The sequence below is a fragment of the Enoplosus armatus genome, chromosome 4 (assembly GCF_043641665.1).
Source record: "Enoplosus armatus isolate fEnoArm2 chromosome 4, fEnoArm2.hap1, whole genome shotgun sequence".
Lineage (NCBI taxonomy): Eukaryota > Metazoa > Chordata > Actinopteri > Centrarchiformes > Enoplosidae > Enoplosus > Enoplosus armatus.
The window spans coordinates 26,079,396-26,094,881 of record NC_092183.1 but is presented as its reverse complement, the minus strand read 5'-3'; the positions used below and the strand labels follow the sequence as shown (position 1 = coordinate 26,094,881).

The 15,486-nt window shown below is 47.3% G+C and overlaps 1 protein-coding gene across 1 annotated transcript in view; it reads right to left on the bottom strand.

The window, feature by feature from the left end:
* Nucleotides 1–15,486, bottom strand: part of sema4c (sema domain, immunoglobulin domain (Ig), transmembrane domain (TM) and short cytoplasmic domain, (semaphorin) 4C) — a 75,375-nt gene that overhangs the window by 44,737 nt on the left and 15,152 nt on the right. The window contains exon 2 of the mRNA XM_070904293.1: nucleotides 4,044–4,183. The gene's annotated coding sequence lies outside the window, so the exon portion shown is untranslated. The remainder of the gene's footprint in view (nucleotides 1–4,043; nucleotides 4,184–15,486) is intronic.

Sequence of the window (15,486 nt, the reverse complement as noted above, 5' to 3'; positions counted from 1 at the left end):
AATGAGTGACAGACGCGTGTGCACGTGTATGTGCAGCTTACAGGCCGACTTCCTGCTTCAAGTTTGGCCGAGTGCGATGGCTGTGGACACGAGCATCCTGTGCAATGAGGGATTATTGCGGCCATGAGCTCACTCTCCAAATAAAGTGGTTTTGATCATCGTTCCCCAACATTTTTGTTGCGTGTCACACCTCGAAACAAACTAGTGTCTAGTTGTCGTGCCAGTTTCATGTTGAAATGATCCAGTAAGTAACACGAAAAAGTCAAGCATTATAGGAAAGTCTACATAAACGCATAAAACAAAAAGAAATGTGTGATTTAAAACAACCAACAGACAAAAAAAATATACATATGTACAAAGCTATATATATATATAGAGAGAGATATTTTCATATATCGGGTGTGACCCTGTGTCTGATCCCTTGCACTTTCATTCTTTTGCTGTTTCGCTTTTTCTTCATAAGCCTTTCAAATCCCTGGAAGGCAAGCAAAAGGAAAATAGCCAGGGACCCCCCACCCCTCCCCCCCCTTACTCAACAACTACTCACAATGAACGTGCCTTTGAGCAAGGCACTTAACCCAGCTGGACTCTATGTGCTCAGTGACTGAGAGAAGCCTGTAGACAATGAGAGAGTCGAGCCTCTGGTACTGGGCAGGTCCCAGTGGCCAAAATTAGCAGGCTGTGGTTGTACTGGGCCGCTGCCAGGAATGAATGTGCATTACTGTGTAAAAAAAAAAAAAAAAAAAAAAAGCAAAGCAGGACATTTCTGAAGAAGCATGTGCATACTCAGCAGAAGTAAATCCTTCCCTGGATGAGTAGATGTATAAAAAAATAAAAAAAATAAATAAGAATCTGCCAACGACAGCTATAGGATCAGTTAGCGAAATCAACGGTCATCAGCTAAAAATGCCCCTGGCAGACACACAGTGCAGACAGATATTTGTTGAGGAGAGGAGGAGTGAAAGGTGAGAGGAGTGAGAGGAGAAGTGGCGGGTCTCGGTGCTCTAACCCAGGGTCTATTAGAGCCTGATTGGCCCATTAGGAGGGAAAGGCGATACGCGAACCGCGAGCGGCGCTCCTCGGGCCCGGCTCCACATTAACCACTGCCTGCTCCCTGCTTTGTTGAACACGCGGGCTGATCGATAGCAATGAGGAGGAAGGAGGGAGGTGGGGGGGGGGGGGGGGGGGGGGGGCGAGAGAGGAGGCCCAAGGTTTACGGGAAGATAAGCTGGGATCGATGGGAGAGACAAGGAACTGCTGCTGCTGCTGCGAGAGAGAGAGAGAGAGAGAGAGAGAGAGAGAGAGAGGACGGAGGAATGCGAGATGCGGCGGGCTCACACACTCGTTCAGCTCATCAAACCCAGCCGAGGGTCTGCCTGTGTGTGTGTGTGTGTGTGTGTGTGTCAATATACAGGGCCCTCTCGCACGTTTACTGCATTAGATCACTCAAATAATGTCTGATGTGATCAACAGACCTAAAAAGCAGTTCAACATAATGTGCACGACCACACTACTTCCACCAGCGCGACATGCTGGTGCTCACCGATCCGCTGCTCTGGGCTTTTCTTTGGCTTCCAATCGTCCAATCTACTTTTCTACAATTGCATTTTTTTGAGCAGGATTGCTGGAAGTGTTGAGTATCATAGAGAGTAGCTTAACACTGAACACACACACACACACACACACAAAACCCCAGAACAAAACTGTCCAACACAACTGGAGTGACAACATGACCACGATGTTGTACTTGTGGACTTAATGCCGTGGGGGGAAATGTCGAGTTTGCATCAGCAGCCAGTTACGGCTGGTGTAGAGCAGAAGGCAGGAAGTTGTGTTACTAAAATAGGATCAAATGTCCTTATAAAAACTGCTACGTTCAGGAATCAAGGCCTGTCTGGAATGTAAAGCTTGTTTCAAATAAGCGCCTGCTTCCCTCTGCTGCGTGTAAAGGTCAGTAGCTCGTGTTGTATTGCATGCACCTCACCGCGCAGGGCTGTGTTGGCGCGCATAACTCACCTTGCATGGTGATCGGGTGCGTATGGATGTTTATCTGTGCGTACCAGACACCTGTCGCGGCGCCGCTTTGATGCTGCTTAACCTCCACCTCCATCTTTCTTGCATTATCCTCTCCTCCTCCCTCCCTCTCTCGCTCTCTCTCCACTCTCACTTGACATGTCCCCCCTTAACCCCCCCCACCCCTCTCTCTCCACAAGCTCCCGGTGTCTGAGAAAAGCTATTTATGATCGACAACCAATATCCTCACAGAGATAAACACACACACACACACTGTGATAGAGAGAGAGAGAGAGAGAGAGAGAGAGAGAGAGAGGGAGGGTTATTAGAGGAATGAGGGATAAGTGCATTGTGACAGTATGTGAGAGAGAAACACACACACACACACACACACTTGAAAAAAAGAAAAGAAAAGCGGATTGTGGAATAGAGCAGTGTTGCCTGAGGCTGTTTTTTTTCACGCCTCTGTGTTTATGTGTGTGAATGTGTGTGTGCAGCTTGGTCGTTGTTGACGTCACGGTATATGTGTGTGTGTGTGTGTGTGTGTGTTTAAGTGCATCCCTCTTCTGCCAATGCGCCTCTGTATTCTGTCGGTGGAAGTTGAGATACAAATGACTTTTTTTTCTCTTTTCTCTCTTTTTTTTTTTTTTTTTTAATCAAAGGCAATTTACTAAAGTCCGCCGGAGCTCACGGTCGCTCGATCAAACAGACAACGGACTGTAAATGAGAGAGCCCTTCATCACACACTCACTTTAAACAAAGAGGTGGCCACCTACTACCTCACACACACACACACACACAGCGATATCCAGTGTCCCACAATGACAAGGGCACAGGTTTGGTTTCAGACGCGATGGGAGCCCAATGTGAGTTATGGATTCACAACCCTCCGTTACACGAGCAGCCATCTAAGAGCCGTCTGACTGGGTTGTTAAGGAAAAACGACACCTACTATGAACGCACCATAATTAAAATTGGTCATTGTGCTTTCAGACAATGGCAATCCCGTCCCTCACAGCCTTCTCTTTTTGAACGATACAGCTGTAGCTATAGCGACTATTCAGGTTTTAAATTGAAATCTTTTTTTTTTTTTTGTTCTGTTACAATTAATAAAAAACATGCAGACAGGCCGCATTAGATTGGGAAACGTGTGAAACTAAAGCACAATATAAACCAAAGTGGCCGCAAGGGCAATAAATATTATGCACATCTCCAGAATTTCAGTCGGACACTGTTTGGAGAGAAGTTAGTGAGTAAATCAAACTAAGTGGAAATTACGGCCTTGCACTTTGATGCCTTTATACACAAGCGTCAGGTCGTGATGGAACTGATGATTAAATGCACTGCACATAAAATCTAAACTCAAGTCAACCTAAACTTGAAATTCTGCGCGTGGCCATCCATTCATTTCTCTTTTTCTCCCTCTCTTTCTTTCTCTCCTTGTCTGTTACGCTTCGGGCGAAATATGGCCGCCTCACTTTCACTCCCACATACACAATCAGGAAAAGGTGTGAGCGCCCCCCACACACACACACACACACACACACACACACACACACACACACACACACACACAACCTTCAGCATCTTTCTAAACTAAATGCTCTGAAATCCAATATCCTTCCAAAATTCAACTTCTTCTTTCTTCATCCCCGTTACCTTTTTGTTTGCTGTTTTTCTTACCTCCCAGCTTTTGCATCTCTCTCCTCTGTCTCTTTGTCTCGCTTCAGAATCATTTCTTTCTGGGAGTACCTGAAAATGCCTGTAATTTCCACGTCCTGTTTTGACAACTGCCGCCCTCCCCCCTCCTGCGTGGTTTTCCCTCTCCTCCTCACATTCACTTTCGTATTTCTTTTGATTCTTCGCTCATTTTACATGCCCCCCCCCCATCCCTCCTCCTTTCTTCCCTCTGTTCTCCTCTCTCATTCACCCTGCCAGTCATGCTGTTTGCTGAGGATGGTTTCAGAGGACGCAGAAAAGATGCTGTGCGTTTCTTCTCCACCCTTTGTAATGTTTTTGCGCTCTCTTACTTGTTTTTCTTCTCCTCCCTCGCGCCTCTGTGTGCTTTCTTCTTAATCTCCTCTCTTTTTCTTTTTTCTTTTTTTTTTGCCTCTGCCTTCTCGGTGGATGTTGAATAGAGACACTCGACTCAGATGAAGGTCACATTGGGCTAAAGGAGAAAAAGAAGAAGCAGAAGAAGAAGAAGGGGTAATGAGTGACGGGGGCGGAAGTGTGTGTGTGTGTTTGTGTGCGTGCACGTGTATGCCCATGTGAGATAGGCAAGGCTGCTTTAATCATCTTAGTGTCTCTCTCAGAGAAGACGTGGCGTTCAGTCTGCACACACACTCACAAGTACATATGCAAACAGCTCCAGGGGCTAGCGGAACAAAAGGCTTGCCCACACCTGGCGTCATGAGTTTGATGCGCTGCAGCTCCTCCAGCGATTCATCTTGTGTGTACTGTAAAAGCGGATGATGCACACACAGCTAACATGCTTCAATGGCACAAATTCAATGCGCCAAAGTTCACCAAAAGTTGAACCAAAATTTCACCGTTTTCAGCTGCAGTTCTGACTGGGTCTTAGTACACATGCCAAACGCACACTTTGACATTATACAACCACACACACACACCAACCCTTGAGGCTCACATCCATTGGATCCCGGGGTTCACACTGCAGATCACATAACTAACTGTCTCAGCCAGTGTGTGTGTGTGTGATTCATGACAACATCAATGGCTTACTGATCACAATGAGAGCGCCGAGGGCCGAGCTGACACTGTCAGTAACGTATGGGCCGGCTAGTGTTACACAGAGGGAGCATACAAAGGCGGCTCCGAAACCTCTGACACCATCATAGTTCATTCACTGCTGTCAATAAACTAGGCAGTGGAAACCCAGCTACACTCCGCGCTGCACTATATCGACTGGACAAGCTGTGATGTTCATCAGACTTCATCGATTGAACACGAAAACCCCCCACAAATTGTGCGCAGAGCCTTGACATGGCGCTTTGAAATCTTTGTATAACCTCTCCAACGTGAACGGCATGATGCCCTTTAATGTAAATCCTTACATGAAAAGACAAAGCAGCGTCCTGTGAAAACCATGTACCTCCGAAATGTCAACTATTCCTGAGCCGAGAAACGCAGCCCTGCTTTAATCTTTGCGACCACGCATTTTCCAAACAACCCGATAGGGTTTTAAATGGTTTATTCATCCGAAGAGACGTTTTCTCAAGCCACAAAAGATCATTTAATCCGTCGTGGTTTTCTACTGGGCGCTGACAATATGAAACCCGCCACTGACCGGCTTTTCTAAAGGAAGAGAAAGACGGGATGAACCCTCCCCTGATGGTTGTAAGGAAAACTAACAAGCAGGTTACGTAAAGAAAAATCTGAAACACCAAAATCGAGTTAGTTTAATTAAATGTGTTGGAAAGTGGATTTAGACTTAATGAGGAACCTCGCGGCCATGAGTAGCTCGCCATACGAGCACTGGTGTGTGTGTGTCTGTGTGTGTGTGTGTGTGTGTGTGTTAACTGCATCTGGTAGAGCGTTTAACCCTTCAGTGAGTGTCTCCACCTGGGACTGAACCGGCTGCGTGTCTGCTGAAGCTTCACCAGCAGCAGAATAACTTTAAAGGCTGTTAGGAAAAAAAAAAAAAATCCTCTCCAAAATGAAATATACTGCTGCTACTGAGGCCACTGGCTGGGTTACCTATAGGGCTGGATGAACTCACACACACACACACACACACACGCACACACACACACACACACGGCTATGTGACAGCACAGCAGCATACTGGCCATCTCTGGTGGATTTTTCCTAAATAAGTAAGTCATCCAGACCTCAGCTTTCCACTGGCTTCATCCAGCAGAACATGGCAGCCAAAACCCTGCGAGGCTCCACACAAACACACACACACACACAAACACACACGCACACAAATATGCATGCACGTCTACACACAAACCAATGAACGGCACACACACTTCCAAAACACACAGACACACGCGAGGCCATAAAGGAAGGGAAAGGGGCGGAGTGGAGGGGGGGGGGGGGGTAGAGGAGTCTGGTTAAAAAGCAGGATTTCACGAACACCTGCACTCACGCACACACCTCCAGCTGCTGACTGCCTGTGTGTTTGACAGGCAGCACAGTGAGAGGCTGTGTGGAAACCAGCCAGCCACTAGTGAATCACCAGTGACTAACAGCTTAAACCTGCACTTTCTGAGCTAATCGCCTGCATGCTTATTGTAAATATATGCGCGTGCGTGCGTGTGCGCACGGGGGTGGATGTGTGGTGTACCCACGTGTGTGCAACCCGAGCACCGTCCCTATCAGGCCCACTTGTGACAGCCCAGGCCTTTAATTGCTTTGCACCAAATTTGACATTGTCTACGCTGACAGCACCCCAATGAGCAGAACAAAAGTGGAGTGACGATGTACCCGTCACTTCCTCCAATCTGCCCCGACAAGAACTCCGCGCGCCGTTTGATCGCTTGCACAAGACAACGCAATAGGATGCTAATCACATGCGAGGGCCCGAGCTTTGAGCGGCTGCCAAAGTGTGTGGGTCTGCCTGGTAAGAGTGCTGCGCACTCGTGTGCATGTGTGCGTGCCAGTAATGGCAGCTGTAATCAGCGGCAGGACTGGAAGAGCCATGTGGCAATAAAGCCCAACAAAATGCCTGCCAGTCCCTATTAGAGTCGGGCACTCTCCGAAAACCGAAAACATATACGCACACGCATCTGGCCAAGGTCAGATCTGGATCTGAGCAATGAACAGTAACTGCCAACCCCCTTATTGCCCCACCTACACCTCCACCACCACCACCACCACCACCCCTTTAAAAAACAAACAAAAAAAAGCTGTTTGAGCTGCTTGACTTTACGGTCTTTGTCGTCCGGAGTGATTTAGTCGTAAACTCTGACCCCTCTAAGTGCAGCCCATTACTCGTGGGTTGTGATTTACAAGGTAAAATTAGAGATGGCTGCCATTTGCTGGGGCCATTATCAGCGCAGAGGCGCAGCAGACTCAACTCCCGCTGGGATCCCTCATGAGAGTCGTCAATCCACATCCAACTGAAGGATCGATTATTCGGTGTGCCATAGAAATGACGGATCTACAGCTGGAGGCTTAGCAATCGTCTTCCCCATGCTTTGCCTTGTATGCGAAATGTCGTAATAAATAAAGCTTTGTTATAAGCCATAAATAAGAGCAACTTTTGGGTTGCCAGATTGTGGAAAAATCCCTTTGACTGTGACTTATGTTCTGCAAACAGAGGGGATTCAATTTACGTACAATTTAGCAGCATAATTAACAAAAGTAAGGGGGAAACACACCAGCTGAAGGGATTTTTCACAACTTTAAAGCTCAAAAATTAGTTCTTAAAGGGGATGATATATACACCAAAGTCGTTTTACAGGCCTTTTGTGGCTCCAAAGGGAGCTGCTCGAAGTCTGATAAATTGCCTCAAGCGACCTAACTTGGTGAAGACGGTTGGGGGCTGAAGACTGAAGGCTGAAGTGTGAAGATAAAAGATGCTGGGGGTGTGGAGTTTCGAAAGAAGTGAGCTTGCCTGACCCCCCGCTGCTCATCTGGCCGGCGGCTCGAGGCCACATTTGTCGGCATAGCACGCCCCAGTCCCTGACCCTGACTGTTGGCGGTCAGGTTGCATATTGACTGCATGGTTCTGCTGCATCGCTTTTGAACTTTAAAAACCTCAAAGCTTCTAATTTCTCTGCAATATCTATCAATATCAGTCAGAAAGCAAAAATGGAGAATGCACCCGTTCTTAAGATGGATAGTAAGCTTGTGACTATTTGTATTTCATGACCAGTACCAGAGGAAAATACCCGCTTTGCCAGGTCCGAACTTTGTAACTGCAGCCTGCAGCACAGATGTTATCAAAGCCTCTGGCACTGAAGTCGGTCAGAACGCACCGACCAAGCCTTTGGCAGTGTGATCGAGCGGGTTTGAAGTCCTATTGTCCAATTGGTTGTCGACAGATGAAGTGATTGTGATTTTGATTATTATTATTATTTTTTTTTTCCCAGTGAAGTGGGACCTTTCCCGCTATCATCCACTCATTTCCTGCGTGAGTCGCAGAGCCTGCGTTTGGGTGCTTTTGGCAACAGATATCAGCTTGAGCAGAGTAGCTGTGATTATTATTCTCACCGTGCCAGAACACACAGCAGCCACGGTGGACGCAAAACACTGAGCAGCACCTGCTGTGTGAGCTAAACTGACGAACACACACACACACACACACACACACACACACACAAGAGAGAGAGAGAAAACGCTCGCATTTGTCAATATATCCAACATATCTATAAAGTGTATGTCCACGAGAAGAGGAAAGCCCTGCAGTGTGGGCTGAGTGGAACGAGGGCATGGGTTGGGAGGTCTTTGTGTGCATGCATGTGTGTTTGTGTGATGAGACATCTGTTTACATAAGTGGGCCGGATGTGATGGTAAAGCACGGGCTTGGGCCCTGGCCTTTTCACAACAAGGCCCAGGGCTGCGCCAATATTTTTCTCATAAAGGAGCAAAGCCAAACAAATTCCCTCTTTCGGAGGCGCCCCCTGATAAAAGCTCCAACGGCTTTTCACTCCACCACTCTCTGCTTTTTCTCACCACACACTCCTTATGGGCGTCAACTTTTCCATCCCGTCGGGTGCTGCTGTACAAAATAAATAACTATTATGGTGCCAGTGTTGTTCCAGACCAATCGGCGTGTCACCTTGCTTGTTTTACCACTCGTGAAACAAGCCGCACTGACAAATATTCGTGCATTAAAAATGGATTATGTGTAATGAAATGAGTTTCTTCCCTTTAAGTTCCAGCATGGATACACATATAAGTAAACACCGACGTATATGCACCCTGGTGAAGGCCAGGACCTGTAAGAGGGGGACAAACACCGACCAATCTCTTCCTTGCATTCCCTGTTGAAGCCATTTCTCTTCTGTCATTAAACACCTACAGGAATACACACACACACACTTGCCTTTGCTTCTCCAGCTGCGTGTTAACACACTCACTTATGCGACGGTGAAGTTTCGTGACCTCCGGTGCTGTTAGAGAAGAGCGTCTTTATTTTCATACATCCACGGGCGTCAATGAGAAAAGAAGCACCCATTAAAAGTATTCTTGCAAAAGTAATGTCACAGCATTGGTCCTGACATTATATGCGATTGAACTCTCCGAAGAAGACTGGCATGACTCAGTGTCTCCCTGAAGGAGACCATTACGGGGGAGTATGCAGCATTTCAGGTCTTGCGTGGGCCCTAAAAAACAATGGCGCCCGCCAGTGAATAAGTAAACCGGGTAAACATACAGCCGTTCTCTGCATACTCAGTGATTTTACAGACTCATTCAAGGTCAAAGCGAAAGTGATTTTTCTTCGTCTTCTCCGGTGGAATAATCAGAGGCAGGGATACCCTGTTTCATTAGCTTTCCCCTCACTGCTGCTGCCGTCTGGCCAACAAAAATGTAACCGGCTGAGGGTCGGAGCCGCAGCTGAAATAGCAAACAGCCAGGGAGCCCTACATGGGTGGAGGGTTATTGACAGAGAGGGAGCTTAAAGAGTAATACATGTGAGCGAGGATCAATTCGCGCGGCTACTCCCGCGAGTGTGTGTGTGTGTGTGTGTTCATTCGTGCACCACATGCATATTTCCACTGGGTGTTATGTGTTTGTGACGCTTCATTTGCGCACGTGTTCATACTTGCATCTGCCCCTGCTCGTGCGTGTGTGTGTGTGTGTGTGTGCGTGTGTGTGTGCGTGTGTGTGTGCGTGTGTGTGTGTGTGTGTGTGTGTGTGTGTCGGTGACAGTAACAGCGTGAGCTCCATGCATTATCTCATTATGTGGCTCTCCCAGGCTGCAGGAGGACCCTGTCCCTAATGGCCTCTGTGTTCATCCTGGGGAGGCAGACAGAGGGCAAAATAAGGGCCGCCCTCCCCCTCTCCATGGTGACTGCTGGACCCCTGGGGGCCAATTGCCTGGCTGGCTGTCCCACTCAGGCTCCAGCTCCGGCCTTGGGGGACGGATACAGAGGGGAGCTCGGCGGCTACGCGAATGAGATCACCTCCAACAACTGACCACGTCTACCTCAACCCAACCAGACTCCACACACAGTTTAACACAGTTTAACAACCCCGCCTAACTTTGCTAATCCTAACTTCAGTGGTGGTACAGTACCTGGACATGCAGACCATTCATTTTGCTCAGGTTTGCCACTGTCCTGAAGCGCTGCTGCTGTTGTTTGAAAGCTGCGTTTGAACATAAGTGCTTAGTTCAAGCCGGAGAAGCCATTTGGATTCTGTCCTGCCACAACAGATCAACACAGGAAAAACACTACGGGACATTATTACAAAATATCATGGGAAAGCATCAGGAAAGCTTGCGCTGCTCTATATAATTCAATTCAAAGAAAAAACAATATCTGGGGTGACAGGGATTGAGAGATGGTACAGCACACTGCTCAGCGGCAGTCCTGGATGTTTCGGTGCCATAAGGGAATTTATACCGAAAACTCATCTGTTTTTAAAAGCCCTAGTGTTTAAATCACGGGATGTGTGGCACTGACAGCATCGGCCTCAGCAGCGGCTCACAAGCTGATGAAAACGATGTATTTTTATATTGTTGCGTGAAGCCGCTGATAAAACAAACCAAAACCAGCTACATGGCCAGAAGCCACGAGGGGAGAGTGGGAAAATATGACTTGTAGTCATTTGAGTGAACTGACCCCGTTAACTGTTAACCAAGTCAGACGCAGAGTCGGAGGGACGGCAGGCAGAAATGCCCCGCACTTTGAAGGCAATTACTCATCTTTCTATTCTTGTGAGGACATCTGTTCCTCCCAGCACACGCAGCAGGTGACTGACGTCTGCACACACGGCGGACTCAACCCATTTAGCCCGACGTTATGAGGCACATAATCACATCCACGGACGCTGAGACACAACAGAGTTATATCAAGAAGGATTATCCCTGTCACACACACACACACACACACATACACACACAGATAAGTCTGCATGCACGCAAAGGCGCATTATAAGTCCACGCAAACAGAGTGCAGCCACGGCAGAACTGTTGCCACAAAATGACAGAAGACGAGAGAAGCCATTGAAATGTATGTATGAATACATAAAAATGGCATTCTTCTCCTCAAAATAATAATAATTTGACTAGATCAAAGAGTCACATAGAGAGGAAGAAAACACACACACACACCCTCTGAGCAGCTCTGGCTGAGGTCATCTTTATTAATAAACCCTCTTGACAACAAACACACTCACATCAAGGCCCTCGCCCTCCCTCCATCCTTACCCAACACTCCCTCCCTTCCTTAGCTCCTTGAGAAATGGCAATTGCCAGACTGACACAGTGGGGGGGAGGGGGTTGTCTGTAACCACACACACTCACACTCACACTCACACACACACACACACACAGTGCAGGATGGCCTAGAGACAGCATGTCAGTGATCTGTCAGAGGGTAACAGTGCAGAACAGGTGTGTATGTGTGTGTGTGTGTGTGTGTGTGTGTTTTGGGGGGGGTGAAGGAAAAAGAGAGGAAGGCCAGACAGAGAGGAAGTTTTGCCCTGCACACACACACACACACACACACACACACACACACACACTAAGAAACATGCCCCGGCTCATTTGTTCCCACTGACAGGAGAGGAGAGGGATGGTTCTCTGCAAGACGTGCCTAAGAGAGGAGGACAGGTGTGTGTTGAGGGTGTGTGTGTGTGTGTGTGTGTGTGTGTGTGTGTGTGTGTGTGAGAGAGGAAGAGAAGCAGAGCAAGGGAGCTAAAATTTGCATCAAAGCCTAAGAATGCATGTGTCTGCTTATGTGTTGGTTTTAATGAATCTACTTATGCATGTTTACCTCGGCGTGTTTGTGTGTGTGTGTGTGTGTGTGTGTGTGTGTGTGTGTGTGTGTGTGTGGTGTGACTGTCGCTGTGCTCTGCAGGGCTCATGATGGAACACTAGGGCCTGACCTGGGATCACTGCAGTACAGCGGCCGCTTGGCATGCCGAAGTGCCCCTGAGCGGCTAACAGCATCGGGACACGAGGGTTTTTCATTTGTATGCGAGCAGGCGTTCACAAGGGCGGTCTGTCTAAACAACACAGGTGGGCCGTGTTTTTGTGTGTTGCCACAGGTGATCAAGAAAGGTTTGATCAAACTTCAAAACGCCGCACGGGGGGGGGGGTTTAGAACACTCTGAGACAGGATATTGCATTGCATCCGTTCATCCGTCAATCTATTTTCCCCGCTGTCCAGGAAGTGGTGGCAGCAGCAGGCTAAGCAAGGCAGGCCAGATGTCCCTCTCCCTAGCTACGTCCTCCAGTTCTTCCCGGTGGATCCTGAGGTGTTACCCGACCATATGGGATATATACTGTAATCCCTTCAGTATGTTCTGGGTTTTGCCCCCGTGGGCTCAACAGTTGGATGTGCCCAGAACACCTCTAGAAGGATCAGGGGCGTCGTAATCAGAGACAGCTCCGCACCCTGTCCCCGAAGCCCAAATCTATACTTTCCCTGTGGATTTAAGGGTCCACGTGACATACAATTCGTCAACGGGCCATGTGCGCGAGGGTCCATCCATTTGCAGGCCACAATTTGTGACACACGTCCGGTCTTGTGCTTTTCCGTCTCCACACAAACCTCACGAGCACGGGTGAAGTCTGGATCATAAATCCGCCCTGTAAATCAAGAGTGGCGCCTTCAGGTTAAGCTCCCTCCTCACCTCGACAGCCAGGTTCAACTTTTTTCTTTTTTTGCTGGACCACCCTTCATCTTTTTATCCTGTGTCCAGAACGATGTGCAAATGCAGCGTTCTAATTGAAATGAATGAGGGGGGGGCTGTGTTTTTCCATGCACTGCTAGCTAATGCCGGTCTGAACACAGCCTAAGTAGGATCCTGTCAAGTAAAATCTGCTGCTGCTGCCAAATACAAGACACATTACTTCCCATGATGCTACTGGTTCTGGAGGATTCTTCATGGGAATGAATTACGTAACGCTGAGTGTTTACTACGGCAAAGCTCGGGTACAACAAACAAATAAAAGCTTTATGACCTGAATATATGATTAATCCGCAACAGCAAGAGAGGCAAAGGGTGTGGCAGATCACATTAACGAATCCCACCACAAAACAACGTCCCCCCCCCCCCCCCCCTGTTCTACGCAGTAAGTCATGCAATGCAATGCATGACGCGCACTCTGTGACGAGATAAATTGTTAGTCATGCCCGTTCTTCAAGGGAGCTCAGGAGCAGAACATGTGACACATTTCAACCTCGGCGGATCGTCTTGCTCAGTAAATGCAGAGCAGCTGGCGAATTTCGCCATTCGCTCTGGTTGGGCTGCATTTAACATTTGGTTAAAAGGCAATTCTCTTTTTCCACCTCAACGAAGCTGTTTTATGGTATTTGTGCTTCTTTTGGATGCCGAGGAGTGGAGAGATGGCAGAGACAGTGAGGGTGCAAACACAGACGTTGCCAGCTGGGTTGAGCACACTGTGTTGTTGGTATAAGTTATATAGCTTAGACCTCTGAAGCCCTGGGACATCCCAAAACACTATTTCTGCAGTGTGGGCCCGTTTTCTTGTGCATCCTCACAGGGAGGAGGAACTGAAGTGTCCCTGAAGTGGCTCTTGAGAGAGACTATATTTACTATTGTACCTTCTGCTCTCATGGATGCTTGCATGTGTATATATATATATATATATATATATAGATGTATATATATATAGAGGCCTAGATGTAAATTCAATGATCCTTCAGAAATAGATGTGAGCAAACGCCAGGCATTTACATTCATCTCACTGTTCTGCAGCTCACTGAATGGTAAACAACTGGCAGCCCAGACACCATGACCAACAAGGATTATATCACCTCGTCATGAGATCCCAGCGGGCCAGCAGCCAATTGCTCAATGTGCTTTCAGGGCTATCCATTTCCAATGCTAGCCTAACTGGAATCGATGGTGAAATAATGGACAGTGAGTGTTTAAGTGTAATGCTACCTGTTAAATGCAGCTGCCGGCCGTTCAATGCAGGTAAAAAGCTTGTAATAAGCAGTAAAAGCCCCGTAATGTTGCAAGGACGAGTTTCCCTCTTTCAAATGGGAGTGGGAGAGGGAGAGGTCAGGGGTGGGAGATGGAGTTTGATTTGGATTTTTAAAGGCTGATATCTTCGGTGCTTGGGCCAGATGTTCCAGATGTCGACATTTGACTGTCAACTTGCAAAAAGAACAACTTGGATTCAGTGCTGTCTGCGCAGTTTATTCTTGTCCGGGTGGAAAAGTCTCTGAAGCTGCTTTTACACCGTCATGTGACATCCAATAAAAACCATACAAACGCAGTCCTTTAAGGTGGGTTAGCAGCTCCTTAAGGGCAGGTTTCACCGCAGGGTTTTACGGGCTGACAGCCAAGAAGCTCCACAGAAAAATCTTTACTTCACCTACATCACAATCGCAGATTGAGACTCAATAAAATCAGCTTGATGTTATTCTAACCAAAACAGAAAGACCAGCTTTTAGAACCTGTAATTTATTCATACACACTGTCATCGCATGCAGCTTTGTCACTGGGGAGCTTTTTCAACTTTCCATCAACCGTCACTAATTACAGACCATTTTGAATAATATCAACATAAACAAACCTGCCTCCGAATAAATGTGAAGCTCACCAGTAGCTGACACATGCTGTCAGCCCTTGAATCAAAAGCTCAGCAGTCAATTTGAGATGGAAAAATGTCTTCAGTCTGGTAAATTGAAGCCGCATCTGCACATAACCAAAACCAGTGGTGGGCTGACTGTTTAGACTGACTGGCAGCATGCAAATACAAATTGGTATGTTTAAAAAGATGTGTCAAAGACACATCTCTCATTCTTTTCTATTGCATTATGTAAAAATTAGGACACCTGCTGAGACATTCAAAGGAAAACAAGTTCCAAAATACATAAATCCAAACGGCAAAAGTCACTGAGGTAAATGGTTGCAGAAGTTTAACCTTTAAAACTTCAATCAGCAGTTATTAAAAATGATTATAAAAAGAAAAAATACTGAAAAGCAAAAACTCACAAAAGCGGCAGAAAGAGTGAAAGAGTGAACAAGCCTTCCCTGGCCCTTTAAGTCAAGGTTAGAGAAAAGAACTAGGCCATTTTGCTGCTGCAATGGAAAAACAAAAGCGGCAGGGTGTCTGGGTGGCAAACGGGGGAGGGTGGGGGGGGGGGGGGTGACAGCGGTACAAAGAAATCAAATAAAGACTGACAATAAATGAAGTGCAGAGGAGGCTTGTGGTCACCGAGCAGAAGTCAGAGAGCTGCTGACGACAACAATCACACACACTCTGCCTCTCTGTCTGTTTTATCTGCAGTGTTTTGCCGCCTTCCCCTCCTTCCCTTGTCTTCATCACTCTGTCTCGCCTTTTTCTGTTTC